Below are 19,908 nucleotides of genomic sequence, written 5' to 3' on the forward strand. Positions count from 1 at the left end.
TTCTGTCCTGCCTACCTCTCGTCATATGCATCTCTCTCCTGTCCTGCCTGACTCTCGTCCCAAGCCTCTCTCTCATGTTCTGCCTGACTGTCGTCCCAAGCCTATCTCTCTTGTCCTGCTTGACTCTCGTCCCAAGCCCGTCTCTCCTACCTAGCCTGACTCTCGTCCCAAGCTCTCGTTCCAGGCCTGCCTGACTCTCCTCCCATGACTCTCTCTCCTGTCATGCCTGACTCTCATTCCAAGCTTCTCTCTCCTGCCCTGCCAGACTCTCGTCCCAAGCCTCTCTCTCCTGTCCTTCCTGACTCTCGTCCCAAGTCTCTCTCTCCTGTCCTGTCTGACTCTCGTCCCAAGTCTCTCTCTCCCGTCCTGCCTCATTCCTGTCCCAAGCTTCTCTGTCTTGTCCTGCCTGACTCTCGTCCCAAGCCTTTTTCTCCTACTTGCCTGACTGTCGTCCATAGCCATTCTCCCGTCCTGCCTGACTTTCGTCCCAAGCCTCTCTCTCCTATCTTGCCTGACTCTCGTCCCAAGCTTCCCTCTCCTGTACTGCCTGACTCTCGTCCCAAGCCAATCTCTCGTGTACTCCTGTACGATTCTCGTCCCAAGCCTCTTTTTTTTTGTCTTGCCTTACTCTCGTCCCAAGCCCCTCTCTCCTATCCTGCCTGAGTCTCGTCCCAAGCCTCTGTCCTGTCGAGCTTGACTCATCCCAAGCGTCTCTCTTCTCTCTTGCCTGACTCTCGTCCCAGTCCTCTCTCTCCTGTCCTGACTGACTCTCTCCCAAGCCTCTTTCTCCTAATTCCGTTCCAAGCCTTTCTCTCCTACCCTTCCTGACTCTCGTCCTAAGCCTCTCTCTCCTGTCCTGCCTGACTGTCGTCCCAAGCCTCTCTCTCCTGTCTTTCCTGACTGTTGACCCAAGCCTCTCTCTCCTGTTTTGCCTGACTCTCGTCCCAAGCCTCCTTCTCTTGTCTTGGATGACACTCGTCCCAAGCCTCTCTCTACTGTCCTGCCTGACTTTCGTCCCAAGCCTCTCTCTCCTGTCCTGCCTGACTCTTGTTACAAGCCTCTCTCTCCTGTAATTCCTAACTCTCATCACAAGCGTCTCTCCTCTGCCCTCCCTGACTCTCGTCCCAAGCCTCTCTCTCCTACACTGCCTGACTCTCGACCCAAGCCTCTATCTCCTGCCCTACTTGACTCTAGTCCCATGCCTCTATCTCCTCTTTTGCCTTTCTCTCCTCCCAAGCCTCTCCCTCTTGTCTTGCCTGACTCTCGTCCAAAGTCTCTTTCTCCTGTCCTGCCTGAATTTCGTCCCAAGCATCTCTCTTCTGTCCTGCCTGACTCTCGTCCCAAGTCTCTCTCTCCTGTCCTGCCTGACTCTAGTCCCTAGTCTCTCTCTCCTGTCCAGTCTTACTCTCGTCCCAAGCCCTTATCTACTCTCCTGCCTGACTGGTGTCCCAAGCCTCTCTCTCCAGTCCTGACTGACTCTCACCTCAAGCCTCTCTCTCCTTTCATGACTCACTCTCGTACCAGCCCTCTATCTCCAGTCCTGCCTGACTCTCTTCCCATGCCTCTCTCTCCTGTCCTGCATAACTCTCGTCCTAAGCCTCTCTCTCCTCAACAGCCTGACTATCGTCCCAAGCCCTTCTCTCCTACTCTGCCTGACTCTCGTCCCATGCCTCTCTCTCCTGTCCTGCCTGACTCTCGTCCCAAGCCTCCCTCTCTTGTCATGGCTGACTCTCGTCCCAAGCCTCTCTCTCCTGTCCTGCCTGACTCTAGTCCTAAGACTCTCTCTCTCCTGTCCTGCTTGACTCTCGTCCCAGGCCTCTCTCTCCTGTCCTGCCTGACTCTTGTCCTTAGCGTCTCTCTCCTATCCTTCCTGACTCTCGTCACAAGCTTCTCTCTTCAGCCCTCACTGACTCTCGTCCGAAGCCTCTCTCTCCTACCCTGCCTCATTGTCGTCGAAAGCCTCCCTCTCATGTCTTGCCTAACTCTCTAGTCAAGCCTCTTTCTCCTGTCCTTCCTGACTCTCGTCCCAAGCCTCTTTCTTCTGTCCTTCATGACTCTCGTCCCATACCTCTCTCTCCTGTTCTGCCTTTCTCTCCTCCCAAGCCTCTTTCTCTTGTCCTGCCTGACTCTCGTCCCAAGCCTCTCTCTCATGTACTTCCTGACTCTCGTCCCAAGTCGCTCTCTCTTGTCCTGCCTGACTATCATCCTAAGCTTCTCTCTCCTGTCCCGTCTGACTCTCGTCCCAAGCCCCTATCTCCTCTCCTGCCTGACTGTTGTCCCAAGCCTCTCTCTCCTGTCCTGACTAACTCTCACCTCAAGCCTCTCTCTCCTCTCATGCCTGACTCTCGTACTAACCCTCTATCTCCTGTCCTGCCTGACACTCGTCCCAGGCTTCTTTCTCCAGTCCTGCATAATTCTCGTCCCAAGCCTCTCTCTCCTGTCCTAACTAACTCTCACCTCAAGTCTCTCTCTCCTCTCATGCCTGACTCTCGTACTAATCCTCTATCTCCTGTCCTGCCTGACACTCGTCCCAGGCTTCTTTCTCCTGTCCTGCCCGACTCTCGTCCGAAGCCCCTCTCTCCTACTCTGCATGATTCTCGTACTAATCCTCTCTCTCCTGTCCTACCTAACTCTCGTCCCAACTCTCTCTCTCCTACCCTGCCTGACTCTCGTTCAAAGACTCTGTCATGTCAAGACTGATTCTCGTCCCAAGCCTCTTTTTCCTGTCCTGCAAGACACTCCTTTCAGAACTCTACCTCCTGTCCTGCCTGACTCTCGTCCAAACCCTCTCTCCCCTGTCCTGCCTGACTCTCGTCCCAAGCATCTCTCTCCTACCATGCCTGACCGTCGTCCCAAGCCTCTCTCTCCTGTCCTGCCTGACTCTTTCTTCAAGCGTCTCTCTCCTGTCCTGCCTGACTCTCGTCCCAAGCTTTCTCCTCTGTCCTGCCTGACTTTAGTCCCAAGCCACTCTCTCCTGTCCTGCTTGACTCTCGTACCATGCCTCTCTCTTGTCCTGCCTACCTCTCGTCATATGCATCTCTCTCCTGTCCTTCCTGACTCTCGTCCCAAGCCTCTCTCTCATGTTTTGCCTGACTGTCGTCCCAAGCCTATTTCTCTTGTCCTGCTTGACTCTCGTCCCAAGCCCGTCTCTCCGACCTACACTGACTCTCTTCCCAAGCTCTCGTTCCAGGCCTGCCTGACTCTCCTCCCATGACTCTCTCTCTCCTGTCATGCCTGACTCTCATCACAAGCTTCTCTCTCCTGCCCCGCCAGACTTTCGTCCCAAGCCTCTCTCTCATGTCCTTCCTGACTCTCGTCCCAAGTCTCTCTCCTGTCCTGTCTTACTCTCGTCCCAAGTCTCTCTCTCCCGTCCTGCCTCATTCCTGTCCCAAGCTTCTCTGTCTTGTCCTGCCTGATTCTCGTCCCAAGCCTTTTTCTCCTACTTGCCTGACTGTCGTCCATAGCCATTCTCCCGTCCTGCCTGACTTTCGTCCCAAGCCTCTCTCTCCTATCTTGCCTGACTCTCGTCCCAAGCTTCCCTCTCCTGTACTGCCTGACTCTCGTCCCAAGCCAATCTCTCGTGTACTCCTGTACGATTCTCGTCCCAAGCCTCTTTTTTTTGTCTTGCCTTACTCTCGTCCCAAGCCCCTCTCTCCTATCCTGCCTGAGTCTCGTCCCAAGCCTCTGTCCTGTCGAGCTTAACTCATCCCAAGCCTCTCTCTTCTCTCTTGCCTGACTCTCGTCACAGTCCTCTCTCTCCTGTCCTGACTGACTCTCTCCCAAGCCTCTTTCTCCTAATTCCGTGACTCTCGTTCCAAGCCTTTCTCTCCTACCCTTCCTGACTCTCGTCCCAAGCCTCCCTCTCCTGTCCTGCCTGACTGTCGTCTGAAGCCTCTTTCTCCTGTCTTACCTGACTGTCGTCCCAAGCTTCACTCTCCTGTCCTTTCTGATTCTCGTCCCAAGCCACTCTCTGCTGTCGTGCCTGACTCTCTCCTCAAGCCTCTCTCTCCTATCCTGCCTGACTTTCGTCCCAAGTCTCTTTCTCTCGTCCCAAACCTCCCCCTCTTGTCGTGGATGACTCTCATCAACAGCCTTTCTCTCCTGTCCTGCCTGACACTCGTTCCAAGCCCTTCTCCTCTACCCTTCCTGACTCTTGTCCCAAGCCTCTCTCTCCTGTCCTGCCTGACTCTCGTCCTAGGCCTCTCTCTCCTGTCCTGCCTGACTGTTGTCCCAAGCTTCTCTCTCCTGTCCTGCCTGATTCTCGTTCCAAGCCACTCCCTCCTGTCGTGCCTGACTTTCTCCTCAATCCTATCTATCCTATCCTGCCTGACTTTCGTCCCAAGACTCTTTCTCCTGTCCTGCCTGAATATCGTACCAAGCCTCTCTCTCCTGTCCTGCCTGACTCTCGTTCCAAACGTCTATATCCTCTTTTGCCTGACTCTCGTCCCAAGTCTCTCTCTCCGGTCCTGCCTGACTCTCGTCCAAAACCTCTCTTTACTCTCCTCCCTGTCTCTCGTCCGAAGCCTCTTTCTCCTGTCCTGCATTACTGTCATCCCAAGCCTCTCTCTCCTCTCCTGCCTGATTCTCGTCCCAAGCCTCTCTCTCATGTCGTGCCTGACTCTCTCCTCAAGCCTCTTTCTCCTATCCCGCCTGACTTTCGTCCTAAGATTCTTTCTCCTCTCCTGCCATAATATCGTCCCAAGCCTCTCTCTCCTGTCCTGCCTGACTCACGTCTCAAGCATCTCTCTCCTGTCCTGCCTGAATCTCGTCCCATGCCTCTCCTTCTTGTCCTGCCTGACTGTCGGCCCAAGCCTCTCACTCCTGTTTTGCCTGACTCTCGTCACAAACCTCCCTCTCTTGTCCTGCCTGACTCTCGTCCCCAGCGTCTCTCTCCTGTCCTGCCTAACTCTCGTCCCAAGTCTCTCTCTCCTGTCCTGCCTGACTCTCGTCCGAAGCCTCTCTCTCTTATCCTGCATGGCTTGGTCCCAAGCCTCTCTCTCCTCTCCTGCCAGACTCTGGTCCCAAGCCTCTCTCTCCTGTCCTGCCTGACTGTCGTTAAAAGCCTCTCTCTCCTGTTCTACCTGACTCTCTCCTCATCCCTCTCTCTCCTGTCCTGCCTGACTCTCGTCCCCAGCCTCTCTTTCATGTCCTACCTGACTCTCGTACCATGCTTCTCTCTCCTTTTCTGCCTGACTCACCTCCCAAGCCTCTCTCTCTTGTCCTGCCTGACTGACGTCCCAAGCCTCTCACTCCTGTCTTGCCTGACTCTCGTCCCAAACCTCCCTCTCTTGTCCTGGCTGACTCTCGCACCCAGACTCTCTCTCCTATCCTACCTGACTCTCGTCCCAAGCCTCTCTCTCCTATCCTACTTGACTCTCGTCACAAGCCTCTCTCTTCTTTCCTGCCTGACTCTCGTCTCAAGCCTCTTTCTCCCACTTGCCTGACTCTCGTCCCTAGCCCTTCTCTCCTACCCTGCCTGACTCTCGTCCCAAGCCTCTCTCTCCTGTCCTGCCTGACTCTCGTCCAAGCTTCTCTGTCCAGTCCTGCCTGACTCTCGTCCCAACCTCTTTCTACTCACCTGGTTGACTCTCGTCCCAAGAACTCCCTCCTATCCTGCCTGACTCTCGTTCAGACCTCTCTCTCCTGTCTTCCTGACTCTCTCCTTAAACTTTTTGTCCTATCCTGCCTAACTCTCGTCCCAAGTCTCTCTCTCCGTCCTGCCTGACTCTCGTCCCAAGCCTCTCTCTCCTGTCCTGGCTGACTGTCGTCCCAAGCCTCTCTCTTCTGTCTTTCCTGACTGTGTCCAAGCACTCTTCCTGTCCTAGCCTGACTCTCGTCCCAAGCCTCCTCTCTTGTCTGACTCTCGTCCCAAGCCCTCTCTCTCACTGTACTGCCTGATTCTCATCGCAAGCCTCTCTCTCTATCGTGGCTGACTTCGTCCCAAGCGCTCCACTTCCTGTCCTGCCAGAGTTCTCGTCCAAAAGCATCACTCTCCTTTCCTGCCTGACACTCCTCCATGCCTCTCTCTCTTGTCCTGCCTTACTCTAACAAAAACCGTACCACTCTCTCCTGTCCTCTCTGACTCTCGTCCCATGCCTCTCTCTCCTACCCAGCCTGACGACTCTCGTCCCAAACATTCGTTCCAGGCCTCCTTAACTCTCGTCCCATGGACTCTCTCTCCCAGTCATGGCTGTACTCTCATCTCAAGCTTCTGTCTTCCTGTCCCTCCTGACACCGTCCAAGCCTCTCTCTTCACTGTTTCTTCTGACTCTCGTCCTAAGCCCTGCCTCCTGTCCTGCCGACTCTCGTCGCAAGTCTCATCTCTCAGTACTGTCTTACTCTCGTCCCAAGACTCTCTCTCTCTCCTGCATACTCCCTGTCCCAACTTTCTCTGTCTTTCGTGCCTGACTCACCGTCCCAAGCCCTCTTTCTCCGACTTGCCTGATTGTCATCCATAGCCCTTCTCTCCTACCTGTCTGACTCTCGACCCAAGCACTCTTTCCTGTCCAGCCTGACTCTCGTCCAACTCCCTCTCCCAGTAACGCCAACTCTCGCACAAGCCAATCACTCCTTATCTGCCTGAATGATTTTGTCCCGAAGCCCTCTCTCCTACCCCGCATGATTCTCGTCCGAAGGCCCTCTCTCCTACCCCGCATGATTCTCGTCCCAAGCATCTCTTTTCTGTCCTGCCTTACTCTCGTCCCAAGCCCCTATCTCCAACCCTGCCTGACTCTCGTCCCAAGCCTCTCTCCTTTCGAGCTTTACTCATACCAAGTCTCTCTCTTCTCTCCTGCATGACTCTCGTCCCAGTCCTCTCATGTCCTGATTGACTCTCGTCCCATGCCTCTTTCTCCTAATGGCGTGACTCTCGTTCCATGCCCTTCTCTACTACCCTTGTTGACTCTCGTCCCAAGCCTCTCTCTCCTGTCCTTCCTGACTGTCGTCCGAAGCTTCTCTCTCCTCTCCTGCCTGACTGTCGTCCCAAGCTTCTCTCTCCTGTCCTGCCTGATTCTCGTCCCAAGCCACTCTCTCCTGTCGTGCCTGACTCTCTCCCCAAGCCTCTGTCTCAAATCCTGCCTGACTGTCGTCCCAAGTCTCTTTCTCCTGTCCTGCCTGAATATCGTCCAAAGCCTCTCTCTCCTGTCCTGCCTGACTTTCGGTCCAAGCGTCTATCTCCTCTCTTGCCTGACTCTCGTCCCAAGTCTCTCTCTCTGGTCCTGCCTGACTCTAGTCCCAAACCTCTCTCTCCTGTCCTCCCTGACTCTCGTCCGAAGCCTATTTCTCCTGTCCTGCATTACTGTCATCCCAAGCCTCTCTCTCCTCTCCTGCCTGATTCTCGTCCCAAGCCTCTCTCTCATGTCGTGCATGACTCTCTCCTCAAGCCTCTCTTTCCTATCCTGCCTGACTTTCGTCACAAGTTTCTTTCTCCTGTCCTGCCTGAAGATCCTCCCAAGCCTCTCTCTCCTGTCCTGCCTGACTCTCGTCCCATGCCTCTCTATCCTGTCCTGCCTGACTCTCGTCCCATGCATCTTTCTCCTGTTCTGCCTGACTCTCCTCCCAAGCCTCCCTCTCTTGTCCTGCCTGACTGTCGTCCCAAGCCTCTCACTCCTGTCTTGCTTGACTCTCGTCACGATCCTCCCTCTCTTGTCCTGAATGACTCTCGTCCCCATACTCTCTCTCCTGTCCTGCAGAACTCTCGTCCCAAGCCTCTCTCTCCTGTCCTGCCTGACTCCCACCCCAAGCTTCTCTCTGCAATCCTGCCTGACTCGGTCCCAAGCCTCTCTCTCCTCTCCTGCCAGACTCGTCTCAAGCCTCTCTCTCCTGTCTTGCCTGACTGTCGTCATAAGCCTCTCTCTCCTGTCCTGCCTGACTCTCTCCTCATCAATCTCTCTCCTGTCCTGCCTAACTCTCGTCACCAGCCTCTCTCTCATGTCCTGCCTAACTCTCGTCCCATGCCTCTCTCTCCTTTTCTGCCTGACTCTCCTCCCAAGACTTTCTCTCTTCTCCTGCCTGACTGTCGTCCGAATCCTCTCACTCCTGTCTTGCCTGACTCTCGTCCCAAACCTCCCTCTCTTGTCCTGGGTGACTCTCGCACCCAGCCTCTCTCTTCTGTCCTGCCTGACTCTCGTCCTAAGCCTCTCTCTTCTTTCCTGCCTGACTCTCGTCTCAAACCTCTTTCTCCTACCTGAATGACTCTCGTCCCAAGCCCTTCTCTCCTACCCTGCCTGACTCTCGTCCCAAGCCTCTCTCTCCTGTCCTGCCTGACTCTCGTCCCAAGCTTCTCTGTCCAGTCCTGCCTGACTCTCGTCCCCAACCTCTTTCTACTCACCTGGTTGACTCTCGTCCCAAGAATCTCCCTCCTATCCTGCCTGACTCTCGTTTCAGACCTCTCTCTCCTGTCCTTCCTGACTCTCTCCTTAAACCTTTTTGTCCTATCCTGCCTAACTCTCGTCCCAAGTCTCTCTCTCCGGTCCTGCCTGACTCTCTTCCCAAGCCTCTCTCTCCTGTCCTGGCTGACTGTCGTCCCAAGCCTCTCTCTTCTGTCTTTCCTGACTGTTGTCCCAAGCCTCTCTCTCTTGTCTTGCCTGACTCTCGTCCCAAGCCTCCTTCTCTTGTCCTGGCTGACTCTCGTCCCATGCCTCTCTCTCCTGTCTTTCCTGAATCTCGTCCCAAGCCTCTTTCTCTCATGTCCTGCTTGACTTTCGTCCCAGGCCTCTCCTTCCTGTCCTGCCTGACTCTTTTTACTAGCCTCTCTCTCCTGTCCTTCCTGAATCTCATCCCAAGCGTCTCTCTTCTGCCCTCTCTGACTCTCGTCCCAAGCCTCCCTCTCCTACTCTGCCTGACTGTCGTCGAAAGCCTCCCTCTCATGTCCTGCCTAACTCTCTAGTGAAGCCATTCTCTCCTGTCCTGCCTGACTCTCGACCCAAGCCTCTCTCTCTTGTCCTACTTGACTCTCGTCCCATGCCTCTCTGTCCTCTTTTGCCTTTTTCTCCTCCCAAGCCTCTCTCTCTCGTCTTGAATGACACTCGTCCGAAGCCTCTTTCTCCTGTCCAGCCTTACTGTCATCACAAGCATCTCTCTCCTCTCCAGCCCGATTCTTGTCCCAAGCCTCTCTTTCCTGTCATGCCTGACTCTCTCCTCGAGCCTCTCTCTCCTATACTGTCTGACTTTCGTCCCAAGTCTCTTTCTCCTGTACTGCCTGAATATCGTCCCAAGCCTCTGTCTCCTGTCCTGCCTGACTCTCGTCCCAAGCCTCTCTCTCCTGCCTTGCGTGACTCTCGTCAAAAGCTTTTCTCTCCTATCTTCCCTAACAATCGTCCCAGGTTTCTATCTCCTGTCCTGCCTGACTCTCGTCCCAAGCCTCTCTCTCCTTTCCTGCCTGACTTTTGTCCCATACCTCTCTCTCCTGTTCTGCCTCACTCTCCTCCTAAGACTCTCTCTCTTCTCCTGCCCAACTGCCGTCCCTAGCCTCTCACTTCTGTCTTGCCTGACTCTCGTCACAAACCTCCCTCTCTTGTCCTGGCTGACTCTCGTCCCCTGACTCTCTCTCCTGTCCTGCCTAACTCTCGTCCCAAGCCTCTCTCTCCTGTCCTGCCTGAGTGTCGTCAAAAGCCTCTCTCTCCTGTCTTGCCTGACTCTCTCCTCATCCCTCTCTCTCCTGTCCTGCCTGACTCTCGAACCCAGCATTTCTCTCCTGTCCTGCCTGACTCTCGTCCGAAGACTCTCTCTCCGGTCCCGTCTTACTCTCGTCCGAAGCCTCTCTCTCCTGTGCTGCCTTACTCTCCTCCCAAGACTCTCCCTCCTATATTGCCTGACTCTTGTCCGAAGTCTCTCCCTCCTACCCTGCATGATTCTCGTTCAAAGCCTCTCTCTCCTGTCCTGCCTGAATGTCGTCCCAAGCCCTTCTCTCCTACCCTGCCTGACTCTCGTCTCAATACTCTCTCCTGTCGAGCCTGACTCTGGTCCTAAGCCTCTCTCTCCTTTCCTGCCTGACTTTAATCACAGTCCTCTCTCTCCTGTCCTGCCTGACTCTCATCCCAAGCCTCTGTCTCCTGTCCTACCTGACTCTCGTCCCAAGCTTCTCTGTCCAGTTCTGCTTGACTCTCGTCCCCAACCTCTTTCTCCTCACCTGGTTGACTCTCGTCCCAAGCATCTCTCTCCTACCCTGCCTGACTTTCGTCGAAAGCCTCCCTCTCATGTCCTGCCGATCTCTCTAGTGAAGCCTATCTCTCCTGTCCTGCATGACTATCGTCCTAAGCCTCTCTCCCTATCCTGCCTGACTCTCGTCTCAAACCTCTCTCTCCTGTCCTTTATGACTCTTTCCTCAAGCCTCTCTCTCTTATCCTGCCTAACTCTCGTCCCAAGTCTCTCTCTCCGGTCAAATCTGACTCTCTTCCCAAGCCTCTCTCTCCTGTCCTGGGTGACTCTCGTCCCAAGCCTCTCTCTCCTGTCTTGCCTGACTGTTGTCCCAAGCCTCTCTCTCCTGTCTTGCCTGACTCTCGTCCCAAGCCTCCTTCTTTTGTCCTGGCTGACTCTCGTCCTATGCCTTTCTCTCCTGTCCTGCCTGACTCTCGTCCCAAGCCTCTCCCCTTCCTATCCTGCTCGACTCTCGTCCCAGGCCTCTCTCTTCTGCCCTGCCTGACTATTGTCACAAGACTCTCTCTCCTGTCCTTCCTGTATCTCATCCCAAGCCTCACTCTTTTGCCCTCACTGACTCTCGTCCAAAGACTCTCTCTCCTATCCTGCCTGACTCTCGTCTCAAACCTCTCTCCTATGTTCATTCCTCACTCTCTCCTCAAGCCTCTCTCTCTTATCCTTCCCAACTCTCTTACCAAATCTCTCTCTCCGGTCCTTCTTGACTCTCTTCCCAAGCTTCTCTCTACTCTCCTGGCTGACTCTCATCACAAGTCTCTCTCTCCTTTCTTGCCTGACAGTTGTCCCAAACCTCTCTCTCCTGTCTTGCCTGACTCTCGTCCCAAGCCTCCTTCTTTTGTCCTGGCTGACGCTCGCCCCAAGCCTCTCTCTCCTGTCCTGCCTGACTCTCGTCACTAGCATCCCTCTCCTGTACTGCCTGACTCTCGTCCCAAGCCAATGTCTCCTGTATCGTCCGAAGCCCCTCTCTGTACTGCCTACACCGTATGATTCTTTTCCAAAGCCTCTCTTTTCTGTCATGCCTTACTCTCGTCCCAAGCCCCTATCTCCTACCCTGTCTGAATCTTGTCCGAAGCCTCTCTCCTTTCGAGCTTGACTCATCCCAAGGCTCTCTCCTCTCTTCTGCCTGACTCTCGTCCCAGTGCTCTCTCTCCTGTCCTGACTGACTCTCGTCCCAAGCCTCTTTCTCCTAATTGCGTGACTCTGGTTCCAAGTACTTCTCTACTACCCTTCCTGACTCTCGTCCCAAGCCTCTCTCTCCTGTCCTGCCTGACTGTCGTCCGAAGCATCTCTATCCTGTCCTGCCTGATTCTCGTCCGAAGCCTCTGTCTCCTGACCTTCCTGACTCTCGTCCCAAGCTTCTCTGTCCAGTCCTGCTTGACTCTCGTCCCCAACCTCTTTCTCCTCACCTGGTTGACTCTCGTGCCAAGCATCTCTCTCCTATCCTACCTGACTCTCGTTTCAGACCTCTCTCTCCTGCCCTTCCTGACTCTCTCCTTAAGCCTCTCTGTCCTATCCTGCCTAAATCTCGTCCCAAGTCTCTCTCTCCGGTCCTGCCTGACTCTCTTCCCAAGCCTCTCTCTCCTGTCCTGGCTGACTGTCGTCCTAAGCCTCTCTCTCCTGTCTTGCCTGACTGTCGTCCCATGCCTCTCTCTCCTGTACTGCCTGACTCTCGTCCGAAGCCTCTCTCTCTCTTTTCCTGCTTGACTCTCGTCCCAGGCCTCTCTCAGCTGTCCTGCCTGACTCTCGTACCAAGCCTCTCTCTCCTGTCCTTCCTGACTCTCGTCACAAGCGTCTCTCTTCTGCCATCCCTAACTCTCGTCCCAAGCCTCTCTCTCCTACCCTGCCTGACTTTCGTCGAAAGCCTCCCTCTCATGTCCTGCCTATCTTTCTAGTGAAGCCTCTCTCTCCTGCCCTGCCTGACTATCGTCCTAAGCCTCTCTCCCTATCCTGCCTGACTCTCATCTCAAACCTCTCTCTCCTGTCCTTTATGACTCTCTCCTCAAGCCTCTCTCTCTTATACTGCCTAACTCTCGTCCCAAGTTTCTCTCTCCGGTCCTATCTGACTCTATTCCCAAGTCTCTCTCTCCTATCCTGCTTGACTCTCGTCTCAGGCCTCTCTCCTCTGCCCTGCCTGACTATTGTCCCAAGACTCTCTCTCCTGTCCTTCCTGTGTCTCATCCCAAGCATCACTCTTTTGCCCTCACTGACTCTCGTCCTAAGCCTCTCTCTCCTACCCTGCCTGACTTTCGTCGAAAGCCTCCCTCTCATGTCCTGCCTATCTTTCTAGTGAAGCCTCTCTCTCCTGCCCTGCCTGACTATCGTCCTAAGCCTCTCTCCCTATCCTGCCTGACTCTCATCTCAAACCTCTCTCTCCTGTCCTTTATGACTCTTTCCTCAAGCCTCTCTCTCTTATCCTGCCTAACTCTCGTCCCAAGTTTCTCTCTCCGGTCCTATCTGACTCTATTCCCAAGTCTCTCTCTCCTATCCTGCTTGACTCTCGTCTCAGGCCTCTCTCCTCTGCCCTGCCTGACTATTGTCCCAAGACTCTCTCTCCTGTCCTTCCTGTGTCTCATCCCAAGCATCACTCTTTTGCCCTCACTGACTCTCGTCCTAAGCCTCTCTCTCCTACCCTGCCTGAATGTCGTCGAAAGCCTCCCTCTCATGTCCTTCCTAGCTCTCTAGTGAAGCCTCTCTCTCCTGTCCTTTATGACTCTCTCCTCAAGCCTCTCTCTCTCATCCTGCGTAACTCTCGTCCCAACTCTCTCTCTCCGGTCCTATATGACTCTCTTCCCAAGCCTCTCTCTCCTGTCCTGGGTCACTCTCGTCCCAAGCCTCTCTGTCCTGTCTTACCTGACTGTTGTCCCAAGCCTCTCTCTCCTGTCTTGCCTGACTCTCGTCCCAAGCCTCCTTCTCTTGTCCTGGCTGACTCTCGTCCTAAGCCTTTCTCTCCTGTCCTGCCTGAGTCTCGTCCCAAGCCTCTCAACTTCCTATTCTGCTTGACTCTCGTCCCAGGCCTCTCTCTTCTGCCCTGCCTGATTATTGTCCCAAGACTCTCTCTCCTGTCCTTCCTGTATCTCATCCCAAGCCTCACTCTTTTGCCCTCACTGACTCTCGTCCAAAGCCTCTCTCTCCTATCCTGCCTGATTCTCGTCTCAAACCTCTCTCTTATATTCTTCCTGACTCTCTCCTCAAGCCTCTCTCTCTTATCCTGCCCAACTCTCTTACCAAATCTCTCTCTCCGGTCCTTCTTGACTCTCTTCCCAAGCTTCTCTCTACTCTCCTGGCTGACTCTCATCACAAGTCTCTCTCTCCTTTCTTGCCTGACAGTTGTCCCAAACCTGTCTCTCCTGTCTTGCCTGACTCTCGTCCCAAGCCTCCTTCTTTTGTCCTGGCTGACTCTCGTCCCAAGCCTCTCTCTCCTGTCCTGCCTGACTCTCGTCCCTAGCATCCCTCTCCTGTACTGCCTGACTCTCGGCCCAAGCCAATCTCTCCTGTACTGCCTGAATATCTTCCAAAGCCCCTCTCTCCTACCCCGCATGATTCTCGGCCCAAGCCTCTCTTTTCTGTCATGCCTTACTCTCGTCCCAAGCCCCTATCTCCTACCCTGCCTGAATCTTTTCCGAAGCCTCTCTCCTTTCGAGCTTGACTCATCCCAAGGCTTTCTCCTCTCTCCTACCTGACTCTCGTCCCAGTCCTCTCTCTCCTGTCCTGACTGACTCTCGTCCCAAGCCTCTTTCTCCTAATTGCGTGACTCTGGTTCCAAGGTCTTCTCTACCACCCTTCTTGACTCTCGTCCCAAGCCGCTCTCTCCTGTCCTGCCTGACTGCCGTCCGAAGCCTCTCTCTCCTGTCCTGTATGACTCTAATCCCAAGCCTCTGTCTCCTGTCCTGCCTAACTCTCGTCCCAAGCTTCTCTGTCCAGTCCTGCTTGACTCTCGTCCACAACCTCTTTCTCCTCACCTGGTTGACTCTCGTCCCAAGCATCTCTCTCCTATCCTGCCTGAGTCTCGTTTCAGACCTCTCTCTCCTGTCCTTCCTGACTCTCTCCTCAAGCCTCTCTGTCCGATCCTGCCTAAATCTCGTCCCAAGTCTCTCTCTCCTGTACTGCCTGACTCTCGTCCCAAGCCTCTCTCTCTCCTGTCCTGCTTGACTCTCGTCCCAGGCCTCTCTTAGCTGTCCTGCCTGACTCTCGTCCCAAGCCTCTCTCTTCTGTCCTTCCTGACTCTTGTCACAAGCGTCTCTTTTCTGTCATCCCTAACTCTCGTCCCAAGCCTCTCTCTCGTACCCTGCCTGACTTTCGTCGAAAGCCTCCCTCTCATGTCCTGCCTATCTCTCTAGTGAAGCCTCTCTCTCCTGTCCAGCCTGACTATCGTCCTAAGCCTCTCTCCCTATCCTGCCTGACTCTCGTCTCAAACCTCTCTCCTGTCCTTTATGACTCTCTCCTCAAGCCTCTCTCTCTTATCCTGCCTAACTCTCGTCCCAAGTCTCTCTCTCCGGTCCTATCTGACTCTATTCCCAAGCCTCTCTCTCCTGTCCTGGGTGAATCTCGTCCCAAGCCTCTCTCTCCTGTCTTGCCTGAATGTTGTCCGAAGCCTCTCTCTCCTGTCTTGCCTGACTCTCGTCCCAAGCCTCCTTCTTTTGTCCTGGCTGATTTTCGTCCAAAGTCTTTCTCTCCTATCCTGCCTGACTCTCGTCCCAAGCCTTTCCCTCTCCTATCCTGCTTGACTCTCGTCCCAGGCCTCTCTCTTCTGCCCTGCCTGACTATTGTCACAAGACTCTCTCTCCTGTCCTTCTTGTATCTCATCCCAAGCCTCACTTTTTTGCCCTCACTGACTCTCGTCCCAAGCCTCTCTCTCCTACCCTGCCTGAATGTCGTCGAAAGCCTCCCTCTCATGTCCTTCCTAGCTCTCTAGTGAAGCCTCTCTCTCCTGTCCTTTATGACTCTCTCCTCAAGCCTCTCTCTCTCATCCTGCCCAACTCTCGTCCCAAGTCTCTCTCTCCGGTCCTATCTGACTCTCTTCCCAAGACTCTCCCCTTTCTATCCTGCTTGACGCTCGTCCCAGGCCTCTCTCTTCTGTCCTGCCTGACTATTGTCCCAAGACTCTCTATCCTGTCCTTCCTGTATCTCATCCCAAGCCTCACTCTTTTGCCCTCACTGACTCTCGTCCAAAGCCTCTTTCTCCTATCCTGCCTGACTCTCGTCTCAAACCTCTCTCTTATGTTCTTCCTGACTCTCTCCTCAAGCCTCTCTCTCTCATCCTGCCTAACTCTCTTACCAAATCTCTCTCTCCGGTCCTGAATGACTCTCTTCCCAAACTTCTCTCTACTCTCCTGGCTGAGTCTCATCCCAAGTCTCTCTCTCCTGTCTTGCCTGACTTTTGTCCGAAAGCTCTCTCTCCTGTCTTGCATGACTCTCGTCCCAAGCCTCCTTATTTTGTCCTGGCTGACGCTCGCCCCAAGCCTCTCTCTCCTGTCCTGCCTGACTCTCGTCACTAGCATCCCCCTCCTGTACTGCCTGACTCTCGTCCCAAGCCAATCTTTCCTGTACTGCCTGAATATCGTCCGAAGCCCATCTCTCCTACACCGCATGATTCTCGTCCCAAGCCTCTCTTTTCTGTCTTGCCTTACTCTCGTCCCAAGCCCCTATCTCCTACCCCTGACTGAATCTTGTCCGAAGCCTCTCTCCTTTCGAGCTTGACTCATCCCAAGGCTCTCTCCTCTCTTTTGCCTGACTCTCGTCCCAGTGCTCTCTCTCCTGTCCTGACTGACTCTCGTCTCAAGCCTCTTTCTCCTAATTGCGTGACTCTGGTTCCAAGTACTTCTCTACCACCCTTCCTGACTCTCGTCCCAAGCCTCTCTCTCCTGTCCTGCCTGACTGTCGTCCGAAGCCTCTCTCTCCTGTCCTGCCTGATTCTCGTCCCAAGACTCTGTCTCCTGTCCTGCCTGACTCTCGTCCCAAGCTTCTCTGTACAGTCCTGCTTGACTCTCGTCCCCAACCTCTTTCTCCTCACCTGATTGACTCCCGTCCAAAGCATCTCTCTCCTATCCTGCCTTACTCTCGTTTCAGACCTCTCTCTCCTGTCCTTCCTGACTCTCTCCTCAAGCCTCTCTGTCCTATCCTGCCTAAATCTCGTCCCAAGTCTCTCTCTCCGGTCCTGCCTGACTCTCTTCCCAAGCATCTCTCTCCTGTCCTGGCAGAATGTCGTCCTAAGCCTCTCTCTCCTGTCCTGCCTGACTGTCGTCCCATGCCTCTCTCTCCTGTACTGCCTGACTCTCGTCCCAAGCCTCTCTCTCTCTCCTTTCCTGCTTGACTCTCGTCCCAGGCCTCTCTCAGCTGTCCTGCTTGACTCTCGTCCCAAGCCTCTCTCTCCTGTCCTTCCTGACTCTCGTCACAAGCGTCTCTTTTCTGCCATCCCTAACTCTCGTCCCAAGCCTCTCTCTCCTACCCTGCCTGACTTTCGTCGAAAGCCACCCTCTCATGTCCTGCCTATCTTTATAGTGAGGACTCTCTCTCCTGCCCTGCCTGACTATCGTCCTAAGCCTCTCTCCCTATCCTGCCTGACTCTCATCTCAAACCTCTCTCTCCTGTCCTTTATGACTCTCTCCTCAAGCCTCTCTCTCTTATCCTGCCTAACTCTCGTCCCAAGTTTCTCTCTCCGGTCCTATCTGACTCCATTCCCAAACCTCTCTCTCCTGTCCTGGGTGACTCTCGTCCCAAGCCTCTCTCTACTGTCTTGCCTGACTGTTGTCCTAAGCCTCTCTCTCCTGTCTTGCCTGACTCACGTCCCAAGCCTGCTTCTCTTGTCCTGGCTGACTCTCGTCCAAAGACTTTCTCTCCTATCCTGTCTGACTCTCGTCCCAAGCCTTTCCCTCTCCTATCCTGCTTGACTCTCGTCCCAGGCCTCTCTCTTCTGCCCTGCCTGACTATTGTCCCAGGACTCTCTCTCCTGTCCTTCCTGTGTCTCATCCCAAGCCTCACTCTTTTGCCCTCACTGACTCTCGTCCTATGCCTCTCTCTCCTACCCTGCCTGAATGTCGTCGAATGCCTCCCTCTCATGTCCTTCCTAGCTCTCTAGTGAAGCCTCTCTCTCCTGTCCTTTATGACTCTCTCCTCAAGCCTCTCTCTCTCATCCTGCGTAACTCTCGTACCAACTCTCTCTCTCCGGTCCTATATGACTCTCTTCCCAAGCCTCTCTCTCCTGTCCTGGGTGTCTCTCGTCCCAAGCCTCTCTGTCCTGTCTTGCTTGACTGTTGTCCCAAGCCTCTCTCTCCTGTCTTGCCTGACTTTCGTCCGAAGCCTCCTTCTTTTGTCCTGGCTGACTCTCGTCCTAAGCCTTTCTCTCCTGTCCTGCCTGACTCTCGTCCCAAGCCTCTCAACTTCCTATCCTGCTTGACTCTCGTCCCAGGCCTCTCTCTTCTGCCCTGCCTGACTATTGTCCTAAGACTCTCTCTCCTGTCCTTCCTGTATCTCATCCCAAGCCTCACTCTTTTGCCCTCACTGACTCTCGTCCAAAGCCTCTCTCTCCTATCCTGCCTGATTCTCGTCTCAAACCTCTCTCTTATATTTTCCCTGACTCTCTCCTCAAGCCTCTCTCTCTTATCCTGCCTAACTCTCTTACCAAATCTCTCTCTCCGGTCCTGCTTGACTCTCTTCCCAAGCTTCTCTCTACTCTCCTGATTGACTCTCATCCCAAGTCTCTCTCTCCTCTCTTGCCTGACTGTTGTCCCAAGCCTCTCTCTCCTGTCTTGCCTGACTCTCGTCCCGAGCATCCTTCTTTTGTCCTGGCTGACTCTCGTTCCAAGCCTCTCTCTCCTGTCCTGCCTGACTGTTGTCCCAAGCCTCTCTCTCCTGTCTTGCCTGACTCTCGTCCCTAGCCTCCTTCTCTTGTCCTGGCTGACTCTCGTCCTAAGCCTTTCTCTCCTGTCCTGTCTGACTCTCGTCCCAAGCCTCTCCCCTTCCTATCCAGCTTGACTCTCGTCCCAGGCCTCTCTTTTCTGCCCTGCCTGACTATTGTCCCTAGACTCTCTCTCCTGTCCTTCCTGTATCTCATCCCAAGCCTCACTCTTTTGCCCTCACTGACTCTCGTCCAAAGCCTCTCTCTCCTATCCTGCCAGACTCTCGTCTCAAACCTCTCTCTTATGTTCTTCCTGACTCTCTCCTCAAGCCTCTCTCTCTTATCCTGCCTAACTCTCTCACCAAATCTCTCTCTCCGGTCCTGCCTGACTCTCTTCCCAAGCATCTCTCTACTCTCCTGGCTGACTCTCATCCCAAGTCTCTCTCTCCTGTCTTGCCTGACTGTTCTCAAAAGGCTCTCTCTCCTGCCTTGCCTGACTCTCGTCCCAAACCTCCTTCTTTTGTTCTGGCTGACTCTCGTCCCAAGCCTCTCTCTCCTGTCCTGCCTGACTCTCGTCCCTAGCATCCCCTTCCTGTACTGCCTGACTCTCGTCCCAAGCCAATCTCTCCTGTACTTCCTGAATATCGTCCAATGCACCTCTCTCCTACCCCGCATGATTCTCGTCCCAAGCCTCTCTTTTTTGTCATGCCTTACTCTCGTCCCAAGCCCCTATCTCCTACCCTGCCTGAATCTTGTCCGAAGCCTCTCTCCTTTCGAGCTTGACTCATCCCAAGGCTCTCTCCTCTCTCCTGCCTGACTCTTGTCCCATTCCTCTCTCTCCTGTCTGACTGACTCTCGTCCCAAGCCTCTTTCTCCTAATTGCGTGACTATGGTTCCAAGTACTTCTCTACCACCCTTCCTGACTCTCGTCCCAAGCCTCTCTCTCCTGTCCTGCCTGACTGTCGTCCAAAGCCTCTCTCTCCTGTCCTTCCTGTATCTCATCCCAAGCCTCACTCTTTTGCCCTCACTGACTCTCGTCCAAAGCCTCTCTCTCCTATCCTGCCTGACTCTCGTCTCAAACATCTCTCTTATGTTCTTCCTAACTCTCTCCTGAAGAGTCTCTCTCTTATCCTGCCTAACTCTCTTACCAAATCTCTCTCTCCGGTCCTGCCTGACTCTCTTCCCAAGCTTCTCTCTACTCTCCTGGCTCACTCTCACCCCAAGTCTCTCTCTCCTGTCTTGCCTGACTGGTGTCTCAATGCTCTCTCTCCTGTCTTGCCTGACTCTCGTCCCAAGCCTCCTTCTTTTTTTCTGGCTGACTCTTGTCCCAAGCCTCTCTCTCCTGTCCTCCCTGAATCTCGTCCCTAGCATTACTCTCCTGTACTGCCTGACTCTCGTCCCAAGCCAATCTCTCCTGTACTGCCTGAATATCTTCCAAAGCCCCTCTCTCCTACCCCGCAGGATTCTCGGCCCAAGACTCTCTTTTCTGTCATGCCTTACTCTCGTCCCAAGCCCCTATCTCCTACCCTGCCTTAATCTTGTCCGAAGCCTCTCTCCTTTCGAGCTTGACTCATCCCAAGGCTCTCTCCTCTCTCCTGCCTGACTCTCGTCCCAGTCCTCTCTCTCCTGTCCTGACCGACTCTCGTCCCAAGCCTTTTTCTCCTAATTGCGTGACTCTGGTTCCAAGTACTTATCTACCACCCTTCCTGACTCTCGTCCCAAGCCTCTCTCTCCTGTCTTGCCTGACTGTCGTCCGAAGCCTCTCTCTCCTGTCCTTCCTGACTCTCTCCTCAAGCCTCTCTGTCCTATCCTGCCTAAATCTCGTCCCAAGTCTCACTCTCCGGTCCTGCCTGACTCTCTTCACAAGCCTCTCTCTCCTGTCCTGGCTGACTGTCGTCCTAAGCCTCTCCCTCCTGTCT

This window comes from Panulirus ornatus, chromosome 2, assembly GCF_036320965.1.
Source record: "Panulirus ornatus isolate Po-2019 chromosome 2, ASM3632096v1, whole genome shotgun sequence".
In the NCBI taxonomy this organism is placed as follows: Eukaryota; Metazoa; Arthropoda; class Malacostraca; order Decapoda; family Palinuridae; genus Panulirus; species Panulirus ornatus.